Source organism: Elephas maximus, chromosome 7 (genome assembly GCF_024166365.1).
Source record: "Elephas maximus indicus isolate mEleMax1 chromosome 7, mEleMax1 primary haplotype, whole genome shotgun sequence".
NCBI classification, from domain to species: Eukaryota; Metazoa; Chordata; class Mammalia; order Proboscidea; family Elephantidae; genus Elephas; species Elephas maximus.
In genome coordinates this window covers 24,037,474-24,051,832 of record NC_064825.1, presented here as the reverse complement: position 1 = coordinate 24,051,832, position 14,359 = coordinate 24,037,474, and positions in this window count along the sequence as shown.

The window sequence follows — 14,359 nt, the reverse complement described above, 5'->3', positions numbered from 1 at the left end:
TTTATAAAGGGTATACTGCATCAAAACAGTTGGGAATTTAATCCATTCAAAGACAAAGCCATTTACTCAGTGGTCTTTTTCCCTAACCAGGATGATCTTTTGCCTGCAGGCCTGCAAAATTTGTTTTATTTTGTTCTTTGGTTATTTTTAGGTCAAATCTAAAAACAAAAATTGGGAAGTCATTGCCCAGGATATCAGCGGTCTCTTGTCTGCAGTTAGTACTGCTACATAAGTAAGTTTTCAGGAAGAAGAAGAAAAAAAAAGCCCTCTTATAAAATTATTTCATTTCGAAACCTGAATACACATTCCCAGCAATTTTGATAGGAAAGCAAAACTCCTTGCAATGAAATTGCATATTTTGCAAAGTCCTTACCTTCCTGATACTTAGAAAGAATAGAAATTAAGTTTACTTTAACCAAAAATCTTTCAATTCTTGCCACCTTTGTATAAGGTGCCATTGGAAAAAATCTTAAAAAAAACTAGCAGTATAAAACTCACAGTATTTTTCGAGTTCTACGGAACACGTTAAACAGAGTTTTACTGCATCTATCACAAGTATTTTAAGTGGACATTTTGAATTATTAGCCTCAGAAGTATTTAAAAAATTACTAACAGGAGGTGACATATCTGTAAATTACTAACTAATGCTAATGCTTAAGGCAATGGAAATAAAAAAAAGGAAGTCAGAAGGAATAATGGGCAGTGTCCAGTGAATAGCTGAGTCTGAAAGGATTCCTAAGAAAGAATTTGATCTGGTTAGAGAAAACTAGTAAACTGTAAAAAGCACCGTAAGGAGAAATCCTATTTGGTCATTGATCAATGCACATCTAATACATACCACAGTACTTGACATATTTTGTTGCTGTTGTTAGGTGTTGTTGAGTCAGTTATAATTCATACAGACCTGTTGTACAACAGAACAACACACTGTCCAGTCCTGTGCCATCTTCACAATCATTGCTATGTTTGAGTCCATTGGTGCAGCCACCGTGTCAATCCACCTAGTTAACGGTCTTCCTCTTTTTTGCTGACCCTCTACTTTACCACGTGTTGTGTCCATCTTCAGGAACTGGTTCCTCCTGATAACATGTCCAAAGTACATGAGATGAAGTCTCACCATCTTCACTTCCAAGGAGCTTTCTGGCTGTACTTCTTCCAAGACAGACTGATTTTTCCATGGTATATTCAATATTCTTCACCAGCGTCATAATTCAAAGGCATCAATTGTTCTTTGGTCTTCCATATTCACTGTCCAGCTTTCACATGCATATGAGCCAATTGAAAATACCATGGCTTGGGATAGACCCACCTTAGTCCTCAAAGTGACATCTTTGCTTTTTAATACTTTAAAGAGGTTTTTTGCAGCAGATCTGCCCAATGCATACAGACAGATTCTGCATCAGCACAATTTAGTGTTCTGGAATTCCCAATTTTCACAGTGTTATCCATAATTTGTTATGATCCTTACAGTCAAATGCCTTTGCATAGTCAATAAAACACAGGTAAACATCTTTCTGGTATGTTCTACTTTCAGCCAGGATCCATCTGACATCAGTAATGATAATTCTCATTCCACGTCCTCTTCTGACTCTGGCTTGAATTTCAGGCAGTTCTCTGTGGATGTACTGCTGCAACTGCTTTTGAATTATCTTCGGCAAAATTTCACTTCCATGTGATATTAATGATATTGTTTGAAAATTTCAGCATTCTATTGGACCATCTTTCTTGAGAATGGTCACAAATATGGCTCTCTTCCTGTTGGTTGGCTAGGTAGCTGTCTTCCAAATTTCCAGGCAGAGACAAGTGAGCACCTCTAGTACTGCATCCGTTTGCGGAAACATTTCAACTGGTATTGTCAATTCCTGGAGCCTTGTGTTTTGCCAGTACCTTCAGCTCAGCTTGGACTTTTTCCTTCAATACTATGGGTTCTTGATAATATGCTGCCTCTGAAATGGTTGAACGCCAACCCATTCTTTTTGGTAGAGTGACTCCATGTATTGCTTTCTTGTTCTTTGGTGCTTCCTGTATCATTCAATATTTTGCCCATGGAATCCTTCAAAACTGCAACTGGAGGCTTGAATTTTTTCTTTAGCTCCTTCAGCTTGAGAAATGCTGAGTGTGTTCTTCTCTTTTGGTTTTCTAACTCCATTTGCGCATTTCATTATTATATATATTTTTCGTCTGCTTGAGCCTTCTTTTGAAGTCTCTTCAACTCTTTTCCTTCATCATTTCTCCCATTCACTTTAGCTACCCTACATTCAAGAGCAAGTTTCAGAGTCTCTTCTAACATCCATTTTGGTCTTTTCTTTCTTTCCTGTCTTTTTAATGACCTTTTGCCTTCTTCATATATGATATCCTTGATGTCATCTCACAACTCTGGTTTTCAGTATTAGTGTTCAATGCATCAAATCTATTCTTGAAGTGGTCTCTAAAATCAGGTGGGATGTACTCAAAGTTGTACTTTGGCTCTTGTGGATTCATTTTAATTTTTTTCAGCTTCAACTTGAAATTTTATATGAACAATTAGTGGTCTGTTCCACAGTCAGCTCCTGGCCTTGTTCTAACTGATGGTATTGAGCATTTCTATCATCTCTTTCCACAGATGTAGTCAATTTAATTCCTGTGTATTCCATTTGGTGAGGTTCACGTGAATATTCAGTTTATGCTGTTGAGAAGAGGTGTTTCCAAAGAATAAGCCATTGATCTTTCAAAATTCTATCATGGTATCTCTCTTGTTTTTCTATCACTAAGGCTATATTTTCCAACCACTGACCCTTCCTCTTTATTTCCTACTTTCACATTCAAATCACCAGTTGTCTGTCAGTTTGTCGTACTACGGTGACTTCAATTTTGCTATGATGCTGGAATCTATGCTACCGGTATTTCAAATATCAGCAGGGCCACCCAAGATGGACGGGTTTCAGTGAAGCTCCCAGACTAAGACAGACTGGGAAGAAGGACGTGGTCATCTACTTCTGAAAAAATTGGCCCATGAATACCTTATGGGTAGTAGCAGAACACTGTCTGATATAGTGCTGGAAGATGAGCCCCTCAGGTTGGAAGTTACTCAAAGTATGACTGGGAAGAGCTGCACCCTCAAAATAGAGTTGACCTTAATGACATGGATTGAGTAAAGATTTCAGGACCTTCATTTGCTGATGTGACATGACTCAAAGTAAGAAGAAATAACTGTGAACATCCATTAATAATCGAAACATGGAATGTGTGAAGTATGAATCTAGGAAAATTGGAATTTTTCAAAAATGAAATGAAACAGAACGATCAGTATCCTAGACATTGGTGAGCTGAAATGCACTGGTATTGGACAATCATTTGGTCCACTATGCCAGGAATGACAAATTATAGAGGAACGAAGTCTCATTCATCGTCAAAAGGAGCATTTCAAGATCTATCCTGAAATACAGTGCTGTCAGTGATAGGGTAATATCCATAGGATCACAAAGGAAGACCAGTTAGTATGACTATTGTTCAGATTTATACACCAACCACTAAGGCCAAAGATGAAGAATTTGAAGAGTTTTACCAACTTCTTCAGTCTGAAGTTGATCAAACATGCAGTCAAGATGCGTTGATAATTACTGGTGATTGGAGTGCTTGACACATAGTGGGCATGAAAGGAGTGGATTTATTGAATGGATATATGAATGGATGCATGAATGAATGAATGATCTGGAATGGAGTTATTTTGTTTTGATTTGATGAAATTCCCTGAAGTCTGTGGGACAAGCATGAGACTGCCAGGAATAAAAGCCCTACTCAGTTTATTACGGTATCAGAGGAATAGCTCTGGACACTTTGTCCTCATTAACACAAAATGCTTATTTCTCTATGTATTTTTCCTATCACCTAATAAAATGATTTTTATTTACGTATTAACAAGCCTGGAATTTTTTGAAAGCCTTTCTTACAATCTATTCTGTAACAAAGTTCTGTTGTTTCTACCTTTGAAGTATATCTTAAGTATGTTTCTTTTTCATCATTCCCATTCTTGGGATATAACATGTGATCAATATATGCTTTTTGAATTAAGGATTGAATGAAATAATTAAACAACCCTTTTCAGGCTTGAGGAAATCCTGGTGGCATAGTGGTTAAGAGCTGTGGCTGCCAACCAAACTGTCGGCAGTTCAAATCCACCAGGCGCTCCTTAGAAACTCTATGGGGCAGATTCTCCTCTGTCCTATAAGGCTGCTATGAGTTGGAATCAACTCAACAACGGCAATGGATCTTTTCAGGTTTGGAGAAGGGAGAAAGCTGTGCACATTTTTGTACTTTATACTTTCGTTTTTTGTGTACTGAAAATCAAGGTAGAAGAGGAAATTATCTCATTGTTACTGTTGTTGTCCTCTTAAAAAAAAAAGCTCCCTTAAATGCCTGTTTTTTTTAATTGTGCTTTAAGTGAAAGTTTACAATTCAAGTCAGTTTCTCATACAAAAACTTACACGCACATTGTTATATGACTGTAGTTGCTCTCTCTACAATGTGACAGCACACTCCTTCTCTGCACTCTGTATTTCCTCTGTTCATTCAGCTAGCTCCTGTCCCCCTCTGCCTTCTCATTTCATCTCCAGACAGGAGCTGCCCACATAGTCTCATGTGTCTACTTGAGCTAAGAAGCACACTCCTCACCAGTATCATTTTATGTCTTATAGTCCAGGCTAATCTTTGTCTGAAAAGTTGGCTTCAGGAATGGTTTTAGTTTGGGGCTAACAGAGAGTCCAGGGGCCATGACCACTGGGGTCCCTCCAGTCTCAGTTAGACCATTAAGTCTGGTCTTTTTACTAGAATTTGAGGTCTGCATCCCGCTTTTCTCCTGCTCCATTAGGGATTCTCTGTTGTGTTCCCTTTCAGGGCAGTCATTGGTGGTAGCCAGGCACCATCTAGTTCTAGTTTATGTGGCCCAATCTTTCTTTAAGTGCTTGTTTGATATCCTATTCGTCTATCTTTATTGTCACCTCAAACTTAAAATTTTAAAGCAAATTTACCACCTTTCTCCCTAAATTCCTCTCCCTTCTAACCCCCTTTTTAGTTAATAGTGCCATCATTTTGCAAAAAAAAAAAAATTTTTTTTTATACCTCTATGAGTTGGAATTGACTGGACGGCAATGGATTTGGTTTTTTTTTTTTATATACCTCCAAAATTTGAGGCCAGATATGATTACTGTTCCTTATGAAGTGAACTTCCAAATTCTTTTCTACACTTTTCACTTCTCTCTCTTCCTTTTTATTCCAACTGCTGGTATCCAAGTCTAGGTACTTATGTTTCAAGCCTGGACAATTGAAGGAGATTCTTAACTGAGCTCTCTTTTTCCTGGCTTTCTATAAGCTCACGCAGGCTGAGACTATTGGGCAACTTCAGTAACCTCAGACTGTTTATTATGGTATCCATATGTCTTTGGCATTTAAGTATATCTGAGTCAAAATTGACTTATAGGTACCTAACAACAACAACTAATCTGACTTACCAGCTTCCTGTGTCTCCAATAATTGCCTCAAAGGGGCATTTTGCCCCATTCAAACGTACTCTGTATTGTACAGTGAACACCTTGAGTCAGATTCAGGACCCATACTCTTAGGAATAATACTCGCTTAATTGGGTGGCAATATGAGTTTTTCTCATATTGCCACCCAATTAAGCGACTTAGTTTGGCTACTTGTAGCTGCATTATGGAAAATGAAAGTAAATACTTTAACTGTGAATGCAGCCACAATTTATTGTTACACAATTTGAGCAAGAAGCAAATAACAAGGGAAATGACTAATACTTGAATAATTTGCTGCATATACAAATAGCACAATAATTGGCTCTGAGACTGAGGGAAAAAGATCATAAAAATCTTTTATAACATTCCTAATTGTGCCCCAATTGAAAACTAAGAGTTTATGGCTGAAAAAAGAAGCATAATTCAAGGATCCAATCTTTTGTGGATAATGGACTGGGGAGGGAGTAAAACTTTGCACATCTCAGCTTTTTGGTGGGTAATAAAGGATATTATAAATTTATTTACTGAATTGCAACCTATTTCTGATATTTATAAAGGAAATAATCTCTTATTCATCTCTAATGTACAAAGAAAATTCAGTGAAGCTTTCTAGAAACTCCTTCCAGAAAGACCTGAGTGTATATTCCTGAATGTTCAGGGGTGAGCCGGTTAGAATTCATCATAGTTCTTCCCTACCCAAAGCAGAACCACTTTAGGGAAAGAGTGATATAGCCATGATTGAGCATCAAACCACAAAAAAACTGTATCTACGTGAAGGATCAAATTAAACTAGGAATGACTATATTATGCACACAGCTAAATTAGTACTTTTAGACCATATTTTATTTGTGTGTTTTTCAGTGAGAAATGCAAAAGATTCCCCCTTGCTTACCCAATGCTAATTTTAAATTCAATTGTGTATGAAAAATAAAAATGACCTCTGAGATGTGTTTTTGAAACTAAGTTGAAGTTAAATTCAAACCAAAAACCAAACCCAGTGCTGTCAAGTTGATCCCAACTCATAGCGACCATTCAGGACGGCGTAGAACCGCCCCATAGAGTTTCCAAGGAACGCCTCGTGGATTTGAATTGCTGACCCTTTGGTTAGCAGCCGTAGCGCTTAACCATTACGTCACAAGTCTTTCCTTTAAATTCAAAAGCTCGACTAAATGAAAATTAGTGAATGGATTCTAAGGTGGAATCAAAAGTTGCCACTAATAGAAGAAAGAGAATAAATAAGTGGTAAATTTTCTTTTAGGATTTCACACACACACAAAAAAATTTCACTTTCATAGAAGCTTCACTATGCAGGGTATTTAAAATTAAAAGATAACAGAAAAGGTGGAATAGTTGGCAAGCACATTGGATTTGGCAGGTACATTTTAAATTTTCTATAGCTTAAAATGTATAGTGTAGTCTGACTCATATAAAAGTTAATGTTTTAAGCTATAATATTAGATAAAGTAACAACAAATGTTATCAATCATTTGGAAATAAGGTTTAATAAAAGGCTAATTCAGTCTTCCATTTTAGCACATGCTTTTGTGAAGTTAAGTATCCATAATGGAGATACTTTTGCTATCATCTCAGAACCAACAGGCTATTATCAATATATTTTGTAAATTTCAGCTAAGTTGTAGGGCGTTGGAACAGAGGCTTGAAGAGTTTAGTTAGGTAGCCTTGACTGGGGAGCAGGGATCTGGGAAATTTAGCCCATCCACTTGGGCAATGTAGATGTTGGAGGCAAACTCCATGGCAGGTTTGGGGATGAAGTCTAGTAATACCAGTGGAGTGTGGTATCTGGAGAGCAGAGTGACAGAGGATGGTTGGTAGCCTTGATAGTAGGGCAGTCTAACAAGGGACAGGTGTCAAATGTTGCATATCACACTGAGGAACTTGAAAACAAGAAATGTTCAGTGGTAGAATCAGACAACCACGTGATCAACATCAAAGAGGTTTAATAGGAGAGAGATAAACCAGTAGCCATTGAATTGGCTCCAATTCATAAAGTTTCTGTGTAGTTAACCTGTTGGCTGCTCTGATTGTTAAGGCTGTGAGTCAACTTGGCTGGGCCATGATTCTCAGTGGTTTGGGAGTTATGTTGAAGTTTGGCAGTCATATAATGATGTGATCACCTCCATGATGAGATCTGTTGTGAGTTGCCAACAGTTGAAAGGGAATTTCCTTGGGGCTCTGGCCTGCATCCAATATTGGTGGACTTTCTGGCAAGGCTCATGAGCTTTTGCTTGCCCTGCATCCTGCAGTTGGCTCCTATTCACCTGACCTCTGGTTCTTGGGACTTGAGCTGGCAGTTACCTGCCATCTTGCCTGCTGATCTCGGGATTTGTCAGTCTCTGCAGCCTATGAGTAAGAACCCTGCTGTCTGACCTGCTCATAGGCTGCAGAAACTGACAAATCTCAAGACCAGCAGGCAAGATGGCAGGTAACTGCCAGTTCAAGTCCCAAGAACCAGAGGTCAGGTGAGCCATTTCCTTGATATAAATCTCTCTATATATGTATTTAGGGAACCCTGGTGGTGTAGTGGTTAAGTGCTACACCTGTTAACCAAAAGGTTGGCAGCTTGAATCCACCAGGTAATCCTTGGAAACTCTACAGGGCAGTTCTACTCTGTTGCTATGAGTCAGAATCGACTAGATGGCAATGGTTTATTTACTTTTTTATATGTATTTATATGCTTTACTGGTTTTGCTTCTCTAGAGGACCCAGCCTAAGACACTTGGTACAGAGAGTGGTTCTACAGAAACAGAATTGTAAGAATGAGTTTTCTAAATTGGTCCTCAAGTCTGGTTAGTCTTAAAGATGTTGATGACTCTGCTTCCAGTAGTAAACAGGGCACTGCTAATCCATGGCATGAAGTAACAATAGAAATATGCAAAATATCACCACCAGTAGATCAGGTATTGCTGAGAGGTGATGTTCTGGGTAATTGCATGTTTGATACCTTTCTACAATTTTGTCATAATGAGAAGTATAAGGAAACTGGTTGGTTGGCCCTACTTTCACTAAACAAAGCAGTGAAAGAAAGAGATGAGCTCAGAGCTACAGAGTCGAAGCTCAAGTGCAGCATAAACAACCTAAAAATTTCCACATGTGCCTTGAAAGAAAACCTTATTTCTTGTAGTAACAGAGCTGATATTGCTGAAAACCAAACCCAGAGTCTTATTGTAAGAGTGGCTGAATTACAATAGCAAAACAATTCTCAACCTCAAGAGGTGTCTGAAGTTAGAGTGAGGGCGTTGACTGGGAAGAAACAGAAACCTGAAACTTGGGATAGGGACATTTGAGCAGACAATCAGGAAGCTGGGGACACTAAGCCCCTAAACTTCATTGACTTGCTCCTGCCAACAGAACTAGCCTTCTCACTCCCATCTGAAGAAATTACTCCCTCTTTGTCTGCTAAGCCACCATCCTGAGTAAAACCATTAGCCCTTCCACTCCCATCTGATGAGATTAACCCCCCATCTGAAGAAATTACTCCCTCTTTGTCTGCTAAGCCACCATCCCGAGTAAAACCATTAGCCCCTCCACTCCCATCTGATGAGATTAACCCAGCTGTGTCTGAAGAGCCTTTGTCTTAGTCATTGTCTGCAGCATCGCCTGAGGCAGATGCCTTGCAAGACAATGTGGAGTGTTCTCAAAACACATCTCCACCACCCATTTTGGATTCTAGACCTATAGCTAGACTTAAGTCCCAGGGAGTCCCAAAAGGTGAAGTGCAAAGTGTGACCCAGTAGGAGGTATGCCACACTCCAAATGAACTGCTTGACTTTTCTAATATGTACAAACAGAAACCTGGTAAATATGTATGGGAATGACTATTAAGGGTGTGAGATAATAGTGCAAGGAAAGTAAAGATGGATCAGTCTAAGTTTATTGATATTGGCCAACTATGCACAGATTCTTCAGTCAATGGTTCAGCTCAAGAGGTTAGGAAAGGATCTAATAGCTTATTTGGTTGGGTTGCTGAAGCATGGATTATGTGGCGGCCTACACTAAATCAAATTGAAATACCAGACCTGCCGTGGTATACTGTAGAAGAAGGTATCCATAGGCTTAGGGAAATTGGCATGTTAGAGTGATTTTTTAGGTTAGACCCACAGACCAACACATGGAGTGTCCAGAAAACACACCTTTTTTTTTTTTTTTTTATTGTACTTTAGATGAAGGTTTACCGAACAAACTAACTTCTCATTAAACAGTTAGTACACATATTGTTTTATGACATTGGTTAATAACCCCACGACATGTCAATGCTCTCCCTTCTTGACCTTGGGTTCCCTATTACCAGCTTTCCTGTCCCCTCCTGCCTTCTAGTCCTTGCCTCCAGGCTGGTGTACCCCTTTAGTCTCATTTTCTTTTATGGGTCTGCCTAATTTTTGGCTGAAGGGTGAACCTTGGTAGTGACTTCATTACTAAGGTCAAAGGGTATCTGGGGGCCATACTCTCAGGTTTCTCCAGTATCTGTCAGGCCAGTAAGTCTGGTCTTTTTTTGTGAGTTAGAATTTAGAAGACACACCTTTTACCGCAACTGTGAGGAACAAATTTGTGAAGGGAGCTCCAGCATCCTTGAAGACTGCTGTGATTGCTATTTTATGTAAGTCAGATTTGACAGTGGGAACTGCCCTAATGAATTAAGATATCTAACCACAATGGGGTTGATTGGACCTTGTGGTGGTAGGGGCCAAGTGGTGGAACTAATTGACAAAAACAATTTGGACGTGGTTTCTGTAATGGACAGCAAAGTCAAAACAGTAATCAGAATAGTCTGACTAGTATGGACTTGTGACATGGGCTACTTAGACGTGGTGTCCTTAGGAGTGAAATAGATAACGAAATCTACTAAATATTTACTTGGTCTACACAGGCAGATGGAAACCCTAGTGGCATGGTGGTAAAGTGCTACGACTGCTAACCAAGAGGTTGGCAGTTTGAATCCTCCAGGTGCTCCCTGGAAACTCTGTGGGGCAGGTCTACTCTGTCCTGTAGGGTCACTATGAGTCAGAAGTGACTCAACGGCAGTGGGTTTGGTTTTTTTGGTTTATACAAGCAGAAGAACTCTAGGTCAAGTGAAAAACAGTCTAACTCAAATTGCCAGAAGAGAGTCACGGCCTCTCAATCTAATTCCAGATTTTAGTTAATTTAAAGACCTACAACCCCTTGAATGAAGGGGAGGCCATGTTCCCTTGAGGAAGGACCTCACTACACTGCCAAAAATTTATGCTGTTAATCTTTCTCCCAGCCTTCCCCAAAGGGATTTACAGCCTTTTACAAGAGTGACTGTTCATTGGGGAAAAGGAAATAATCAGACTTTTCAGGGATTACTGGATACTGGCTCTGAACTCACACTAATTCGAGGGAACCCAAAATGTCACTGTGACCCACCAGTCAGAAGTGGAACATATGGAGGTCAGGTTATGGGAGGTCTCACAATAGGTCCAAGTGGGTCCCTGAGCCCATCCTGTAGTGATTTCCTCAGTTTCAGAATTCACAATTGGAACTTCCAGAACACCTACATTGAATTTCTGACAAGTGGAATTAGGGCTATTATGGTAGGAAGAGTCAAGTGGAAACCAATTTTTTTTTTTTTCTACCTAGGAAAATAGTAAACCAAAAGCAATACCACATTCCTGGAGGGATTGCAGAGATTAGTGCCACCATCAAGGACTTGAAGGATGCAGGAGTGGTGATTCTCACCAAATCCCCTTCTAACTCGCTTATTTGGCCTGTGCAAAAAAAAAAAAAAAAAAAAAAGATGGATCTTGGAGAATGACAGTGCATTATCAAAAACTTAAGCAAGTGGTGACTCCAATTGCAGCTGCTGTTCCAGATATAGTTTAATTACTTGAGCAAATAAATGCATTTCCTGGTACCTGGTATGCATCTATTGATCTCGTTAATGCCTTTTTATCCATACATGTTTTGAGAGACCGCCAGAACAGTTTGCCTTCGGCTGGCAAGGCCAACAATACACCTTTGCTCTCCTACCCCAGAGGTATATCAAATTATGGAGCACTGCTGGTGCAGTGGTTAAGAGCTTGGCTTGCTAACCTAAAGATTGGTAGTTTGAATCCACTAGCCATTCCTTGGAAACACTATGGGGCAGTTCTACTCTGTAATATAGGGTTGCTATGAGTTGGAATTGACTCCACAGCAATGTTTTTTTTTTGTTTTTCCTGTTTATGTCCTAAGTTAGTCTGCAGGGATCTTGATCACCTTTTCCTTCCACAAGGCATCATGCTGGTCCATTACATTGATGACATTATGCTGATTGGACTTGGTAAGTTGGAAGCATCAATGACTCTGGACTCATTGGTAAAACATTTGCTTGCCAGAGGGTGTACAATTAATCCAATAAAAACTCAAGCACTTTCCACCTCAGTGAAATTTCTAGGGGTCCTGTGGTGTGGGGGCATGTTGAGATATTCCTTCTAAAGTGAAGGATAAGTTATTGCATCTGGTCCTTCTTACAACTAAAAAGGAGACACAATGCCTAGCAGGCCTCTTTGACTTATGGAGGCAGTATATCCCTCATTGGATGTGCTACTCCAGCCTATTTATCAAGTGACTTGAAAAACTAGTAGTTTTAAGTGGGACCCAGATCAAAAGAAGGCTCTGCAATAGGTTCAGGCTGCTGTGCAAGCAGCTCTGCCACGTGGGCCATATAATATGGCTGACCCAATGGTGCTTGAATTGTCAGTAACTGATAGAGATGCTATTTGAAGCCTTTGGCAGGCCACTATTGGTGAATCACAGCACAGACCCTTAGAATTTTGGCACAAAACCCTGCCATCCCCGGCGGATAACTACTCTCCTTTTGAGAAACAGCTTTTGGCTTATTACTGGGCCTTAGAAGAGACTGGACACTTAACTATGGACCACCAAGTCAATATGCTGCCTGAGCTGCCCGTCATGAACTGGGTGTTGTCTGACCAGCAGAGTCAGATGTACACAGCAGTACTTCGTCATTAAATGGAAGTGGTATATACGAGATTGGGCCCAAGCAGGACTTGAAGGCGCAAGTAAGTTGCATGCGGAAGTGGTCCAAATACTCATGATCTCCACTTCTGTCACATTTCCTTCCATCTCCCAGTCTGCACCTATGGCCTCATGTGGAGTTCATTAGGATCAGTTGACTGAAGAGAAAACTCTTGCCTGGTTTACAGATGGTTCTGCATGATATGCAGGCATCACTTGAGAATGGACAACAGCATCACTACAGCCCTTTTCTGGGACCTCCCTAAAGGACAGTAATGAAGGGAAATCTTCGTAATGGGCAGAACTTTTAGCAGTGTCCCTTGTTGTTCACTTTGCTTGGAAGGAAGAATGGCCAGATGTGTGATTGTATACTGATTCGTGTGCTGTGGCCAGTGGTTTGGCTGTATGGTCAGAGACTTGGAAGGAACATGATTGGAAACTGGCGACAAGGAGGTATGGGGAAGAAGTATGTGGATAGACCTCTCTGAATGGGCCAAAGAAGTGAAAATATTTGTGTCTCATGTGAATACTCACCAAAGGGTCACCTCAGCAGGGGAGGATTTTAATAATCAAGTGGATAGGATGACACATTCTGTGGAAACCAGTCATCCTCTTTCCCCACCCATTCTCCTCATTGCACAATGGGCTCATGAACAAAGCGACCATGGTGGTAGGGATGGAAGTTGTACATGGGCTCCACAACATGAACTTTCACTCACTAGGGTCGACTTGGCTACAGGCACTGCTGAGTGCCCAATCTGCCGGTAGCAGAGACCAATACTGAGTAACTGATATGGTACCATTCCTTAAGGTGATCAGCTAGCAAACTGGTGGCAGGTTGATTACATTGGACAGCTTCCACCATGGAAAGAGTAGCGTTTTGTTCTTACTGGAATAGACACTTAACCTGGATATGCATTTGTCTTCCCTGCACACAATGCTTCTACCAAAACTACCATCCATGGACTTATAGAATGCCTTATCCACCATCATGGCACCCCACACAGTGTTGCTTCAGACCAAGGTGCTCACTTCGCAGCAAATGAAGTGCAGCAGTGGGCCCAAGCTCATGGAATTCATTGGTCTTACCATGCTCACCATCATCCCGAAGCAGCTGGCTTGATAGAATGATGGAATGACCGTCAAAAGACACAATTTTGGCACCAGCTTGGTGGCAATACCTTGCAGGGTTGGGATAATGTTCTCCAGGAGGCTGTATCTGCTCTAAAATAGTGTCAAGTATGTGGTACTGTTTCTCTCATAGCTAGGGTTTTTGGGTCCAGGAATCAAGGGGTAGAAATGGGAGTGGCCCCACTCACTATTACCCTAAAGACCCACTTGCAAACTTTTTGCTTCCTGTTCCTGTGACCCTATGCTCTGTGGGTCTAGAGGTCTTAGTTCCAAAGGGAAGAGTGCTCCCATCTTGAGACACATCACTGATTCCATTGAACTGGAAGTTAAGAATGCTACCTGGCCACTTTGGGCTTCTTATGTGTCTGGATCAACAGGCAAAGAAGGGAGTTACCATACTGGCTGGTGTGATTGATCCCAATCACCAAGAGGAAGTCAGATTGATATTACGTAACGGAAGTAAAGAAGAGTATGTCTAGAATGCCAGAGATCCCTTAGGGCGTCTCTTAGCACTACAACCAAATTCCGACATGACTACTAATGGCCCAAACCATTCAGGAATGAAGATTTGGGTCACTCCACAAGGCAAAGAACCACACAACCAGCTGAGGAGCTTGTTGAGGGCAGAGGGAATATGAAATGGGTGGTGGAAAAAGGTAGTTCTGAAAACCAGTTATGACTACGTGACCAGCTGCAGAAACAAGGACTGTAATTGTTATATCTTCCTT